This window comes from Castor canadensis, chromosome 15 (genome assembly GCF_047511655.1).
Source record: "Castor canadensis chromosome 15, mCasCan1.hap1v2, whole genome shotgun sequence".
Lineage (NCBI taxonomy): Eukaryota > Metazoa > Chordata > Mammalia > Rodentia > Castoridae > Castor > Castor canadensis.
Genome location: NC_133400.1, coordinates 2,147,214 through 2,163,221, shown reverse-complemented (window position 1 = coordinate 2,163,221; position 16,008 = coordinate 2,147,214).

Here is a 16,008-nt window from a genome sequence, read left to right as displayed (position 1 = left end):
GCAGCAGTGACAAGGAGTGGCCTCCAGCCACATCCAACAGCACAGGTGGGTCTCACAGGTACAATGCTGAGGGAGAGACACCGGGCTCAGAGATGCACAGACAGGCTGTCTGCTGAGGGAGTCGAGAGAGGGGTGGCCTCTGGCCAGAAGGGGGGGCGACTGGGAGTGGACACGGGCCAGCTGCATGGCTTCCCAATCTAGGGTTGCTGACACACGTGTCACACTGCTGGTGGGACTAGAGCACTTGTCCATGTGTGTGTGTTACTTTCATAAAATAGGTTTTCAAGAGACATGGAGAAAACTTAAATAAGGATACATAAGACAGAGCTGCGTGATGTATAATCCCAGCTCCGTGGCGTACTGGAAAAGGCCAGGGCTGAGTAGAGAGGAGGTGGGTGCCTGGGCAGGCACAGAGCATGTGTAGAATGACTGAACTGTTCTGTAGGAAGCTGGGAAGGTGAGCACATGTCATAACAGACGTGTAGAACTCATACAAGAAGTTACAGTGGGGGAGGGGAGAGGGGAAACTCCCTGTTCTCCGCTTAATTTTTCTGTAAATCTCAAACTGCTCTTTCAAAGGTCTATTAATTTAAAAAGTAAAATCTTTCCCAGCCTGTTCAGAACCTTAAAGAACTGAAAACTAGTGAACAGTCTCAGACAAGGGGAACATTAATAAGCAAAGAAATTATCTAAAATATTTGCAACAAATAGGCCTGGGGGAAAGGAGACAAATTTGTAGAAATCTCAGTCCTCTAAAACATATGGTGGCGCCCTGGTTTGCAGCCCCAGAGCCAGGAGAGGGAGCGCCACGGGGCATCCTGGCCGCCTTCCCTCTTTCCTCCATGGCCATTTTCGTGGGTCCTCATCTTCTTACAGCCGGGAGGGTCTTGCTCCTGCCTTTTGTCCTGTGTGCGTGCCCTGCTTTGCACCAAATGAGAATTAGACACTGCAAACATTTGTTCAGAAAAGTGGTTCACCGTGGAGCCTCTCTGGAGTTCTTGGCTACAAATGAAAGCCTGGTGCACATTCCACGCTGGAGGAACAGATGGGAACCCTTTGCTCGATATCTTTCCAGCTTTTATGAGGCAGTGGTAGTGGAAGTGTATCAGCTTCTCAGCCAAAGCCCAGGCTCAAAAAAGCCCCAACCCTGCAAGGCCAGCCCAGCCCCAGGTCACAGTGGAGGGGGTCCATAGGGTTGGCACCAGGGGTCCTGGTGATCAAATGAAGCACTCGGTGAGTTTTCATCTCAGCCTCAAGGGGCCCAAGTGCAGAACACTGCTGTGTATGCATTTGTGAGTGGTGGGTGAGGGGATGGTCACTGTGGTTCTGGACCCTAAGACACAACAGTGAGAAAATGTCAGGTTACATCCCCCAGCCATGTGCCACAGGTGTTTGGACTTCCCTAGTGCCCAAATTCTGCCCCCTCCTCCACCCTGGCACTGCTTTATTTTCTCCACTGGGGATTAAACTGTGCCCCACCCCCAACCCCCCAAAAAAAGCTCTGGCCCTGTGCCTATGAATGTGACCTTATCTGGCAAAGGGTCTTTGCAGATATGGTAAAGATAAGTCCGCACTGGTAGGGCAGGCCTAGCCCAATGACAGGTGTCATGACAAGGGAGAGATTTGGACAGAGGCACACACAGGTGGCAGAGGCTGGAGTGATGCAGCCACAAGCCACAGGACACCAAGACAGCCCCAGTGCCACCAAGGTGAGGAAGAGGCAGTCTGCTTCCCTGCTGATGTCAGAAGATGTGTGGCCCTGCTGACACCCTGAATTCAAATTTCTGGCTTTCCCAACAGAAAAAACAGAGCAGATTTCTTTGCCCAAGCCCTAGGACCTGGGAACTTCCTTATGCAGTGACACGGGTCCCCACAAGTCACTTGCTGGCACCAAGTGTGCCTCATTAACTGCTTACTGAGAGCTCCCAGAGGTTAGGCTAGCCTTTCACAGGGCAGAACAGGGGTGAGGCTGGCCAGAGACTGGATTTAGGGGGAACTTGAAGCAATATCAGAGAGGGGCTGACCCACTCCTCCTGTCACATTTCCTCCCCAAAACCCCAGGCTGGCTCGCGCTCCCCCATCTTCCACCCGGCCCCTCTCCAATTACCCCATAGCTGAGAAGGGAACGGCCTAAGATACAACCATGTTTTAAAGGAATCGTAGTGACCAGAAAGCAGGCCCACCAACACCTTGGTTCTGTGCAGCCCTCACACAGTCACACACAGCTCAATGACACTTCGGTCAATGGCAGGCAGTATGGATAATGGCGGTCCCACAAGATGACATCACCTAGTGACACACAGTCATCTGCCTTGGTGTAAGACGCTGTGATGTGCTCACCACGACAGCTCACCAACGACGCCTGTGTCGTTAGGTGATGCATGACTTTATATGCAAACTCACACGCACTGCTGTAAAAACCCTGATGAATGAATGCTGCACATACAAACCTACAGGCTCATAAGCACACATGAGTGTGCATGTGTGTGCTGCTGGGATTTCATTCCCCGAGGACAAGTTACAAATCTTAATTTGTCTGGGGGGGAAGTCCCTGAAGGTGGGCTCCAAATGATCTTATGGAAACAGATGACCGGTCAAGATTTATGAATACGTGATATATAGAGGAGTCATTCTATGTATGATATGACATGTTCCTGGCAAAGTGTCAGCCATACATTTCAAAATTATTTTTTAATTAATTTCGATAATAAAAGAAAAAGTCATTGAGTAGTTAAATTCTCTGCCTCTAAGCATTTTCAACTTAAATAAAAATTCATTTGTTTTATAACTGACTAAATAGAAATTCATAGGCAAAAAATATGAAGCCTGAGCCGGTAACCTTGGCCTCAGACCACAAGCTGGCCACCGAGGACTGAGCACCACCCAGTTCTAACTCCCCCTGTGGCCTCACCTTGCCCCTCTGTGCCGGGAGTTAGCGGCCACTGGATTCTGCTGGGGAACCGAGCCCCGCACACAGTCACCCGTGTTCCCCTGAGAGAGGACGAGGTCTGGCTCCACGGTCAGCAGCCAACCCCCCCAAACCCCTGCTGGCACAGGGAGCTACAGAGTGCTTCAGCTTCTCTCCCAGCCTGGCCTCTTCATCAGAACGCTGGGGCCATAAACACACCCATCCCAACAAGATAAACCAGGACTCACAGGCAAGAGTCCCCCCAAAAAATGGACCTCATGTGATGGTTTTTACTTCTTCCTCCTTTTTTTTTAAAGTAATGAATTCACCAAATGGTTGAGTGGTTTTAAGTTTGTATTTTTCCCTTTCGCAAAGGCTGGTTTAGAGTGAATGATAATGGCTGCTTTTACCAGGCACTTACTGTGTACCAAGAGCATATCAACACTACAGCCCATAACCTTCCAGTAGCCCTGTGAGCTACTGGCATTATTTTCCCATTAAGAGTATAGGGAGGCTGAGGCTCAGCAAGCAGGAGAACCGGGACTTCTACCCAGATCCATGCCCCATGCCACAGGGGTATTCCATGAAGGGACAGAAGCAGAGACAGACAGGTGGGGGAGATGGTTCTCCAAATGTGAGCTCCAATTTGTGTCTGAGAGCAGTAGGAAGGGTGTTGTCCAGAGGTCTGAGGAAAGACCCAGCTCTGCAACCAGAGGAGACTTGAATCCCAGCTCTACCCTTTACAAGCTGTGTGACCCCAGGTGGGTAACCAGCCTCTCTGTTCCTCCTTTTTCTCAGCTCCAAGAAAACACTAGTGCCCATCTCCCAGGCCACCGTGAAGGTTAACTGAAATGATATATGCAGGTGCTTATGGATCAGGAACAGAGATTCAGGGAAGCTAGAAACTTGCTCCATGTGCCGCAGCCAGGGTCCTGCCAGCCACTTGGAAGCCAAGCTGTTGGAAGGATCACGTGGCCAGCTTAGGCCAGGGCTAAGGAAGCTCCCACTGTGAAGGACCGGACAGGACAGTTGGGGCCTTCAGCTTTGCGTGACCCCTCACCTCCACCACGGTGATGCAAAGCCATCACAGACAGTCTCCCACGGTGGGTACAGCCATGCACCAAGGAAACTTTGACTCATCTGTGGGGTGCAACTTGCTGACCCCGACACAGACAGGTCGTGACCATCGCCGGCCGGGTACCTGACTAGGGAAGTGTCACTAGAAAGGAAAACAAGGGCTGACTCCTGGGGGGAAGAACAGAATGCACAACAATCACTGAGCTAAGTCTCCACAGGCAGCCGGAAGCCAAGGCCAGTGCTGCAGAGCGGAAGAGGCACCAAGAAGTGAGGGTCCTCGAGGGAAAATGCCACTCTCCGTGCTGCTCCAGGACACCCACAGACCCAGCCCCAGGTCTGCCTTCTGAGGTGGAAACTCTCACCTTGCCGTGTCTCGAACAACAAGCACCTGAGACACTGAGCATTGCAGAGGGGATGGGGCACAGTATGGCTCCCTCCATGCTGGGGCCTCCACAGAGGGTCTCCCCCACCAGTTCACACCTGGGTACACAGGATCTCCACTGCCAGCTCACACCTGGGCACAGAGGGTCTCCTCTGCCAGTTCACACCTGAGGCATCAAACTCACTGAGCTCCTTCCAGCCTCAGGGCCTTTGCACATACATGCTGCTCCCCCTCACCTGCACCATCCTATTCTTCACCTGGCCTACTCCTTCCTCCTCCAGAGGAGGATCAAGTGTCAATTCCCAGGGACAGTTTCTCTCCCCAGACACCCATCCCACCCTCCTATGATTGAGGACCTCCTTTTCACAAGCCCCAGACACCTGCATTTGCCCCTGGTAATTCTTTTTTTTTCTTTTTCTTTTTTTAATTATTTTTATTCATTTGTTTTCTTTTCTTCATTTTTTCTTTTCTTCCCTCCCCACCCCCAGTAATTCTAACGGCACTATTTGCCTGCCTCCCCTGCCCCCACAGAGACCTGTGCAAGCAAGACCACAGGGTCCTGCTCCCCTGGTGTCCCTGTCCCAATCAGAGACTGACACGTGTATTTGTTGAATAAATGACTAAGCAGGAGGGAAGGGTAAATGAACACAGTAAAGGAGGGTGAAAATGGTTGAGGTGCTTTCTATCCGTGTATGAATAGAAGTCATTTCGTGAAGGGGAGTGGGGGAAGAGGAAGAATAAAGGAGGGCATGAGTGAACCTGGGTACAATATGTGCAGATGTGGAAATGTCACAAGGAAACCCCCTGTATGACTATCATATATTAATAAAAACTTTTTAACAAAATGACTAAACAACTGGGCACTGGTAGCTCATGCCTATAATCCTAGTTACTCAGGAGGCAGAAGTCAGTAGGATTGTGGCTTGAAACCAAGTACTTTGAGAGACCCTATCTTGAAGAAAACCCATCACACAGAAAAAAAGGGGTGGTGGAGAGGCTTAAGCAGTAAGAGCGCCTGCCTAGCATGCATGAGACCCTGAGTTCAAACCCAGTGCCGCCCAAAAGAAAAACACTAGACAGAAAACAATGTGCAAGTAGAATTCTCCACTCCAGAGAGATGTTAAACTCAGTGGCATTGTATCATTAGAATGAGCAATGAGTTTTAACCCTTTTGTCTTTTCTTATATGTTCCCACCTTCTTGCTATCCACTTTTATAAACTCAGGTACAGTGAGGTTCGCATAAAGAACAACTAAGCTTTTGTTAAAAAAAAAAAGTTTTCCAATGACTGACATCTTTAATTAGCATAAAAAATATAACTACATTATACATTTTATAAAACTACTAATCCACATGTGTGCAAATTTGCCTCTAAGGACAGCTTAGTATTTTTATGACATGCTTTCAATATTTCCCCATTGTTCCAAAGTAATATTTTTTGCTATTAAAATATATAATAAAGTTCTCAGGGGATAAAAAAGCCTGGGTCACTCTAGACAAGTGAAAAAGAGACTCAGAGAACCACCTCTTCCTTTGTCTTCCACAAGGGAAAGTCTGAAATTAATTTACCTCCTTGATGAAAAAAATACCCTCAACTTTGCACAGACAGGCTTCAGACTTAACTGGAATTTGTCACACTGTTTTGGCTTTCTGTCCCCAAAATCAGGATGCTCAGAGACCCCGCTCCGTGAAGACACAGTGGTGTACTGGCCCACGTCTAAAGGGCTCTGAAACTAGGGCACACGGTGAATAGCACCTTCCCACTGCTACGGTGTAGACATTCCCACCACAGCCGGCTTCAGCTGACACTGCAGGACGCACGTGCTCCACACCACCTACTGCAAAGCGTTCTCAGAGGGTGGGTGCATCCGGGGCTTCTGCGTAATGAGGTCTGCATTCTCTTTCCTGCCTCGTGGCACCCAGTAATTGCTCCATGGATGTTTGATTCTGTTATCTGTTGATTGCTATTTCTGTACCAAGGGTTTCAATGGGAAAAAAAATCTTTCACATAGTAAAAGACAGTGCTGCTTGGACATGGTATAAGCTTGATCCCAGCTACTTGAGAGGCAGAGATTAGAAGGATTGCAATTTGAGGCCAGCCCTAGCACAAGGTCAGCAACACCCCATCTCAACAACAAGCTGGGCATGGTGGCACACCTGTGACCCCAGCTACTCGAGGGGCCATGGGTGAGAAGATTGATTATGGGCTGAGGCCAGCCCAGGCAAAACCACAAGATCCTACCTGAAAAATAACTAAAGCAAAAAAGGAATGGAGGTGTGGCTCAAGTGGTAGAACGCCTGCCTAACAAATGCAAGGCTCTGAGTTCAAGCCCCACTAGACAAAGAGAGCCCCAGTGAAATCCTGAGTCCTGCTGATGCCCCAGAGCCAGGGAACCCTGAATGCTACAGATCAAGGGTGCAAAGGCTGGAGCCATGGAAGCTTCTGGAACCCAAAGGCTGTAAAGCATGAGCCACAAGGAGGACCCGACATTAGATGACCTGGGATCAATGGGCCTCATTTTCAGCTCCAGCCATGTACCGGTGGTACCATGTGGGCCCTGGGGAAGCAACTCCACTCTCTGAGCCTCAGTTTCATCATTTGGAGAAGAAAGGAATGGCTGATCACAGGCCTACGGTAAGAACCACAAGGAAGGCTCTGGCCAAGTCTCAGCCACAAACACAGAGAAGGTTCAGAGAGCATTGAGACCCTGGTGGGACCACCTGCCCCACAAGACCAGCATGGCCTCCAAGTTTCCATAGGAGCAGAGGGTGAAGGGGCACCGGGGACCATTGCAGAGCACTGGGAAAGTGGCAACGTTGAGGTGTGGCCTCCATATGAATTACACAGCAAATCTCAGATTCAGTATGAAAAGAGAGTGGAAATGGCTCACTGATGGATTTGCTGTCTGTTGTATGTGGAAAGGGTAATATTTCATGTTTATTGAGCTAAATAAAATATATTACTAACCTTGATTTCACCTTCATTATAATGTGGCCATGGGAAAATTTTAGGCCACATAGGTGCCTCACATTGTTTTTGCAGGATGGCACTGGTTGGAGACATCCTGGGTTTGAACCATTTTCCCCTCCAGAGGGTCTGCACTGGGGCCTCAGGCACAGGATGGCACAGCAGTTTCCTGTCCACCGAGCACAACAAGCATTTCTATTTGCACCATTACTTGCAAACAGTGCTCCCAATGAGCCGTCCCCCCCAGGTGTGTCTGATGGCACCCTCTCCCCGCCTCCAACTTTGCAGGGAGTCACACAGCCTTTGTTTGGTGACGGCCTGGGTGGTAGGGAGATGCTAAGCTAGAAAAGCAAACAGGGCCCTTTCTGTGAAATTACCTAAGAGAAGCCCTTGAAAACAAACAAGCAAAGAAAGAAGTAGAAAAAAGAAATCTAAGCTGCTAATGAGGCACCCTTAGAACTCAGTCCCATCTGCAGGAGGAGGGGGTGAGGGAGAAGCAGGTGGAGGAGGGAGCTACAAAGGACAAGGGAAACTGAGGGGAGGGGGCAGGAGGAAAGGAGCAACTGGAGAGTGGCTAGCAGAAGTGTGAAAGACAGCTGATATGGAGCCTGGGCTTGGGGGGCAGGAAAGAGGTCTCTGCTTTGGAAGTGATTATTTAAGCATTTTGCACTTTTCAAAATAGCAGGCACCCGTTTCCAACACCAAATATCTTTGCATTCCCTGTGGCAAAGCCCGTTGGCCTCTGAACCCAGCTGACCGAGAGGAGCTTTCAGCATTGGCTCCACTAAGCCACAGGAAAACACCTCAGCCGGGGCTGGGAGAGAAGGCCATTCCGGTGGGGTCCCTCCACATGCTGCCCCAGCCTGGGGCCATGGAGCAAGAATGCAAGGATGGTTTGTCATCCTCCACTGGGATGGAACCAGCTGGAACTCGCACACATCCTGCACCAGCCAGCAGTCATGTTGTGATGAATGAGGGTCAAGAACCTTCCCTGGCAGTGTCCTGGGGAGGAGGGGGGGATGTACTTAGGGCCCTGAGCCTTTCAGGAAGAGGGGGTGGGGCTGGCTGATCTCACAGCTACCAAGTATCACAGAGGCCTTGTCACGCAGGGAAGGTAGGAGCAGCTGTTTTTGCAGAGCCAAAGTCCTATGTCCTATGCTTTCAGCAGGCCCCCCCGTCTATACCCGTACCTCCTGGAAAGCGACGCTGGTTCCAAAACTGCTGAGGCAGGAGGTTGGGGCTATGTGATCTCTCTAGGCCTGAGAGGCTTAATGAAGACAGCAGAGCCCAGCTGATAAAATAGGTTCCTCTCTGCCTCTGCTCTGCTCCCTCCCATGGTCCCTGTCTGTCACCGCCAAGGCAGAAAATGATACCAGACACTGAGAGTTTCCCAGAATGCACTGCTTGCAGGCTCCCTAGAATCCCACTCTTCTGGCAAATGCCTCATTCCTCCTCCTCCCAACAGCTTGGGAAAGGCTTTCCCCAACTTCCTCATGCTTCCATGGGGGTTAATCAGTCCTTCACCCCCGAGGCTCCCTGTGCTCCTGCACAGTGACTGTGCCCTCTGCTCTCTGCAGTGACTTGACTCACTTCTACAGCTGGACCCCAGCTCCAGGTAGGCAGTGAGCACTTCTGTCTAAACCACGAGGCATTCACACAGGACGGGTGGCTGATTACAAACAGGGTGGGTGAGTGGATGGATGGATGGATGGCAGGCAGGCAGTTCAGGGTGGTCAGCCTTTCCTGTTTAACAAGGAGCACAGACGTCAAGAACAAATTCCAAAGCAGTGGCTGGGTTTTGAAGCCTTCTTCCACCTCTGTGTGACCTTGGTCAGGTTATTTAACAACTCTGTGCATAATGACAGTACCACCTCATAGAAAAAGGGTCACCTGGTCACTCTGAAGCACAGACAGCAGTGCCAGCATATAGTAGGACCAAGGTAATGGAGCAGTAGCTCCTTGGACAAAGAGCACAAAACCAGAGGTTGCTTTTAAAACTCTGGTACGGATCCCAGCCGCCCCTTTGGAGCTCATTCCTGAAAAAAGAAGGCAAGCAGAAAAGCCTTCTGCCTCAGGAAAAGGGATTAGCAGCCTGGGTCTGTTTAGTTATTCAGCTCCCTGCCTCTCTGGAGAAAAGTGTCCTGAAAGATTAGATTATGTGGCACAAACTACAGGGCCACAGTGCAGAGAAGGGGTTCTGTCACCTCCCAGCTAAGCTGAGGTGCAGACCATTTCCCGTAGGTGGTCCCAGTCAGATTTCCTGGAGGCTGAGGGACAGAGCAAACAGCCTTTCCTGTCCCCCAGGATTACAGTGTGAAAGCACTTTTTAAACCTTAAATTAAAGAAACCAAAGGCCATGTCCATTCTGCAAACTCTGCACACTTAATCTCTGAAACAGACACACAGCAATAGCCCCAAAAGAGATGGACCATGCTTTGGACTACTGAAAAGTGTGCAGCGCTGTCAAGAAAAATAATCCAGGCAGAGTGACATGTGACTGACAAAATTTTTCCAGGGTGTCTATCCTCTGGAACATTCATGGCTCTCCAGGCATCAAGGTGATGGAGATGCACAGAAGGGATGTCTGGAAACTGTCCATACTGTGATATTACAGCCTTCGAAGGTAGCCATGGCTCAGCATCTTAGAATAGGAAAAATGTCCTTGTTCCAAGTATAAAATCAACCACTGGAGCAGGGCACGGTGGTACATGTCTGTAATCCCAGTGCTCAGGAGGCTGAGGCGGGAGGATTGTGAGTTCGAGGCCACCCTGGGCTACAAGCAAGACCCTGTTTCAAAAAAATAAAATGGTCACAGGTGTGATGTGTTATTGGGTGCACACTCTCCCTCCTCGGGGTGATGCCCAGACACCCAGGTTAAAGATCAAACATACAACAGAGAACCCAGAAGCCAGGAGTGGATGAAATGGAAAATTCATGGACGTGAACTATGGTGGTAGCAGAGTCACGGGTGACCCACAATTTCAAAGTAAAAATTTAAAATCCCAAGAGCCAAGTTGTACAGCACTCTCCTCCCCATCTTCCAGGAGCAGGGAAGTGATAAAGCAACCCAAAACCTGTGAGTTGTGACATGTCAAAGAGTAACCAATTGGTGGTGATGGATGTGCACGAAGTAGCTGAGGCTAGAAATCAGCACCCCAGCTTTCACTTCTGCACTTTGAGGCACTAAGCCATATTTGGTTACTAATAAAAAGCTCAAACACAGCACAGCTCGGCCATGGGAACAAGGATGGGGTGGTCCAATTCTCGTTTCATTCTATGGGCGTCCACATTCAAGAATGTGGAGGTGAGAGAGACCGTATCTCCCCTCCTGTCTACCCAAGCCAGGGGCATACTCAAGACAGGCATTGTAAGAACGTAACATATTTTCTTTCTTTGTTCCTTTTCCTACACACATACCATAGCCAAGGAACCGCTAAAATAAATTAATCCAAAATTAAGGCTGAGAGAGAAATGTCTCCCAGGAGATGTTGGTCTTCTGTTTGTTTTAGAGCTCTCACAATCTCTTCTCTGAACAATGGGGAAGCTGTGTTTTTGAGATCAGGTGAGGAATCTCAACAACCGGTATCCCAGCCACCAAGACCACTATTTGGTAAGCAGTTGTAGACACTCCACCTCATGGATCTCACTGGCTTACGACTGCAAGTCCACCTGGCTCCAGGATAGCCACTAACTGCCCAGGTCTCCCTGGAGATACCTGGGTTGTAGGCACTGTTCCAAGATCTTGCCCAAGCAGGAACTTCAGCTGGAAAGCCAGCAGCTGTAATCTCTGGCTTCATCTTATGAGTATCTTCCCATCATCCCCATCCCAAACTCGGCCACCCATGGCATCATTCCCAGGTGCATCTGATCTTTATCGACCTCCCTCTCCAAACACATCGCCATCCTGGGTCTTTTGTGGCTGGTGAATTCTGCCACCTGCTGAGGATTCTGAAGGCATCCAGGAGGCGTTGGAGGGGAGGAGATGAGAGTTGCTCTAAATGAGCCTGAAGAAGACAAAGGTAGAGAATCCTCATGGAAAGCAGAGACACCACCAAGAAATTTTATTCCCAAAATACAGTGGAGGCATGGCACCCATCCAACCCTCTGCCAGGGACATGGGGTCTACGGTCTGAAATGTTGGGTCCCTCTGCCCAGGCACCCGCTGCTGTCTTCTGGGGGATCTCTCCACAAACTGACACTGTGGTTCCATCTGAAGCTGCCCTGTTCCTGGAGAAGCTTCCTCCACCTTCTGCTGGCCTTAGCTCTAGAGGTATTGGTAACTATGCAGCCGTGCTTCCTATCAGCCAGAGGAAGCTGGTGTACAGAATGAGAAAGGAAGGAGTCGGGCTGGTGGAGTGGCTCAAGTGGTAGAGCGCCCACGTAGCAAACGTGAAGCCCTGAGTTCAAGCCCCAGTGTGGCAAAAAAAAAATCCAGTTTTAGGGCTGGTGGAGAGGCTCAGGTGGTAGAGCACCTGCCTAGCAAGCGTGAGGCCCTGAATTCAAACCCCATACCACCAAAAAAAAAAAAAAAAACTATTTGAAAGGAAAGGAAGGAGTTGAAATGCAGATGTGAGGCCCACATCGAGTCCTGACAGTCTGGTTGTTCAACTCCATGACTGAGTAACTGACCTTTTGCCGGAACTTTGTTTCTGTCACTTACCCGCAAAGAGTCCTGTTGAATCCAGTTTTCTTTCAATTATTGAAAAATACACATATGAAATTTATCATTGTGTTAGTCAACTTTTTTTTAATCACTGTTACAAATACCTGAGAAAACCAACTTAATGGGAAAAAAGATTTATTGGAGCTCAGAGTTCCAGAGGTTTCAGGTCCTGGTCACGTGGCCCCCTTGCTGTGGGCCTGTGGTAAGGCAGGACATCATGGTGGATAGGGTGTAGTGGAGCAGAGCCGCCCACCTCACGGCAACCAGGAAGCAGAGCAACACAAGGAAGGCTTGAGGGACAAGATACCCTCCCAAGTCACCTCTCTAGTGACCTGTCTCCTCCAGCTAGCCCCCTTCCTGAAGTTTCCACTACCTCCCGAAATGCCTTCAACACAGCCTCTGGGACACTTCATGTTCAAAGCACAGCAAGCATTTCAACTGTTTCCAGAGTATGATTCTGTGGCCTGCAGCACATTCACGAAGTTGTGCAGCCACCATACCATCTACTTCCTTTTTCATCACCCCAAAAGCAAACCCATCTCCCGCCCCTGGAAACCACAAATCTGCCTTCTGCCTCCATAGATTTATCTAACCTGCAAACCACACGCATGTGGTGTTGGTTGGATGCAGTTTGGGGGTGATCCTGAGACAGCCCACCCCTTGGCTCTGGGTCAAAGAGACAGCTTCCTTCCTTTCTTCCAGCAAAGCTGTCCTCAGAGTTCCGTCCTTCTTTTTACCCTTCATTCACTGAATGCTTGAAAGCATTGATTTACCACCCACTGTGTGCGGGTGCTGTATGAAACTGCATAAGATAAATACCAGGTGGCCTCTGCCTTTCAGAGGTTTTGTGACCTCTTTGTCTGAATCCATGTAATAGGGACCTCCCCTGAACCTGTAGGACAAAGTGCAGGGCCAGGGCTGGTGAAGCAGAAGAGGTGCCAGGTCCAAATGCAGGAGGCAGCTCAGCTCCCGAGCATCACCTTATATTGTGCACCTGGGTGCCTCACTAGCCCAGCCTGGCTAGTTTGACAATGTGCACATGCACAGATGGGGCAGTGCAGTGCCAGCACGGGGGACACAGCCAGGGCTCAGCAGCTTCCAACAGGCCAGGCATTGCCCACAAACTGTTCTTGTCTCTCAACAAGCAAGCCTGAGACAGCTGGCCCTCCTCACCCCCCTCCTAGAGATGAGGCCCAGAGAGATTGAGATCTGTGCCTAAAGCCACAGAGCCTAAGAGTGGCAGAGCTGGAGCACAGCCTAGCTCCAAGAGGCTCCAACACAGGAAAGGACACAAAGGAAAGAATGTGTCTTCATGGTGAGGGACTTTTCTGGGTCTTTGGCTTCATTCATGCATCCATCCCTTACGACTCTATGAGACAAGTACTGATGTGATCCCCACTTCACACCTGCTGCCCAGAGAGGTGGACAGGGAGCGGGTTGAGAAGGCTGGTGCAGTGGCTGCCTGGTACAGTGACAACTTCTCACATTACTGTGCCATACACCATTGCCAGCTCCTAGCATGTGACCCAGGCTTGTCATTGTTTACTGAGCCTTTGTCCATGAGAAGGGACTGTGGTCCACCCAAAAGTCCACTGCTGAGACACCTCTCCCAAGACCATAAAGGCTACAATAGTGGGTACAGTGGCCACACTGCCTACTGAAGGACCTGCCTGCTGGTGGTGTCCTGCATGAACACACACTTGCCACTCCACACATGCATGCACACACTCAAATCAACAGTCAGTATTTCCCAGGCACAACAGCAGGATAAAATGGTATGAGGTTGTTTTGCTTCCAGATCCACAAAATGAAAGGTGGGAATGAAGAAATCAGGAAAAAGTTATTTACATTAAACTAAAATCCAAGAAGTCGAGTTCACCTAAGAAAGGCCCCTTTGCCTGTGCAAGAGGGTTTGTCTGATTGCAAGTACACAGGAGAAAAATCATAAATACACCTTTCATTGCGGCTGAAGAAATGGAAGAAAATTCGGCTTTGCAGAGCGGGGGAGCCCCATGCTATGACCGGGAGGGGCAGGCCAGGGAAGGAGACGTTTGGAATTAAATATTGTCATTTGAGTGGAGCAGCTGATGAAAGCCAGGAAACTCTAAATGTGAGCACCGACAATCTGCCACTCCAATTTTACACTGCTGAGCCCCGAACAAAAGCTACCCTGTGCAGTGCCTGGGGACGGCGCTGGCCTGACTGTGGAGGGGAGGGCTACGGGTTTCCTTTCACCTTAATGACTTTCCAGAGTTGAGTGTGAAAACTAAAATGTTGTTCTGGAAGGCAGAGGCCCGCCTTTCCCCGCCTGCCTCCGTCCCAGCTGCAGGGAGCGGGTTGTGATTAGGAACTGTCAGTCTTAGCCTCTACTTTGAGACATTTCTGCCAAGGCACTTCCACCTCAGGACCCCTCCTGCCCTGCGTGCACACAGATAGGCAGATGCAATGTTCCCTGGGCTCCCCCAACAGACCCAGCACTGTCCCTGCCCGGCAAATCAAACCTGGCCTCCCCTGACACGGGCCTCTAGACAGAAATCTCCAAACACCAGCAACCAAAGACTCAGCTCAGAGGAGCCCACCTGTGCGTCTGCCTGCAAGCGTGTTCAGAGTGAATGAGATAGATTCAGAGGCCTCAGAACGGCAGCCACTTTCACCAATTTGCATTCTAGAGGAAGTCACAGGACCCCAGAGCTCAACTGCCAGCCTCCGCTGTGTTCAGACTGGCCCACCAGACAGAGCCCTAGAAGCTCAAGGGCTTATTAGGGACCTAATCTTGCTGGGGTGGGGACGAGGCTCTCAGAAGAAAGAGCAGGGGGATTAGAAAGGAGGCTGGCTTGAGACCTCCTCCCACAATGAAGACAGCCACTCCACATGGCCTTCGTCCAGGCAATGGCACACAAGGTGGCAGGGGGAGAGGCACAACAGACAAGCCTGCAGGCAGAAGGGAACAAGTCAGGGGTGGGTCCCAAAGACGCCAAATAGTGGGAGATCCCCTGAATTAGGTGATCTTTCCTCTTCTTTGCATTTTACATCTGAAACTCTGCAGTGCCCTACACGTGGTATTTGGGAGAGAACACGCCTTGGAACCACCCAGCTCTGTTCCTGCTGTCAGGATTGCTTTGCCCTGACAGGAAGTCATCAGCGCCCAGAATGAGCATAACCTCATGCAGGCCTCCAGGCACTGCAGCCCCTCTTCCTGCAGACTGCCCTTCCACCCAGCCCCACAACCCTTCACCGAAAGCTCTCCCACCTCCAGGCCTTCACCGGGGCTCTGCTCACATGACCCCTTCCTGTATGTCCCTCAGTGACATCCTCCAACACCTGGACAGTGCAGACTACTCGATCCATGACCCCCTTTTCCCTCAAGTCCTCCAGGCAGGTCTAGGTGTTCACATGAATATATTACCAGCATCCCACATGCAGCAGGCATTCTATACACGCCAATGTCATGTCCCGTGATGACAGGAAGGCTGCATTCTTCAGCATGATCCACTCTGTATCAGTGTATCTCAGAGCTGCTCACCAGCAACTCCCTCAACAAACCCCACTGCCACAGAGCAAGCTGAGCTCTTTGTATCCCTCCCCATGGCAGCTGGGCTTCCACCGCCAACTCTCAGGTGAGGAAACTGAGGCTCAGAGTGGTCCTATAACTTGCTGGGGCACAGAGCCAGGGCAGAGCCTATGCACAGCCTGAGCCCACATCCCCTCCACTCAGCAAAGCAGATCTGGGTTACCAGTCCCCAGCCTCCTGAGGATGTCCACACAGGTCTAAACAAATGTATTCTAGCCCAAAACGGAGCTCAAAACTCAGTGCAGAGCCTGTACGCAAGTTTGTGCTCGCTCCTATTTTCTTAATTGTCTATTCCTTCCAGATTACTGGTCCAAACACCCATTATTTGCACTTCATCTTAGAGCGACATTTGGGGATAAAACTGGTTTCCCAGTTCACCTTCACCATGGGGCCATAAAACAGGGGACAGTGCCATCTTCTGGCCAGCAGGCGCTGTCTAG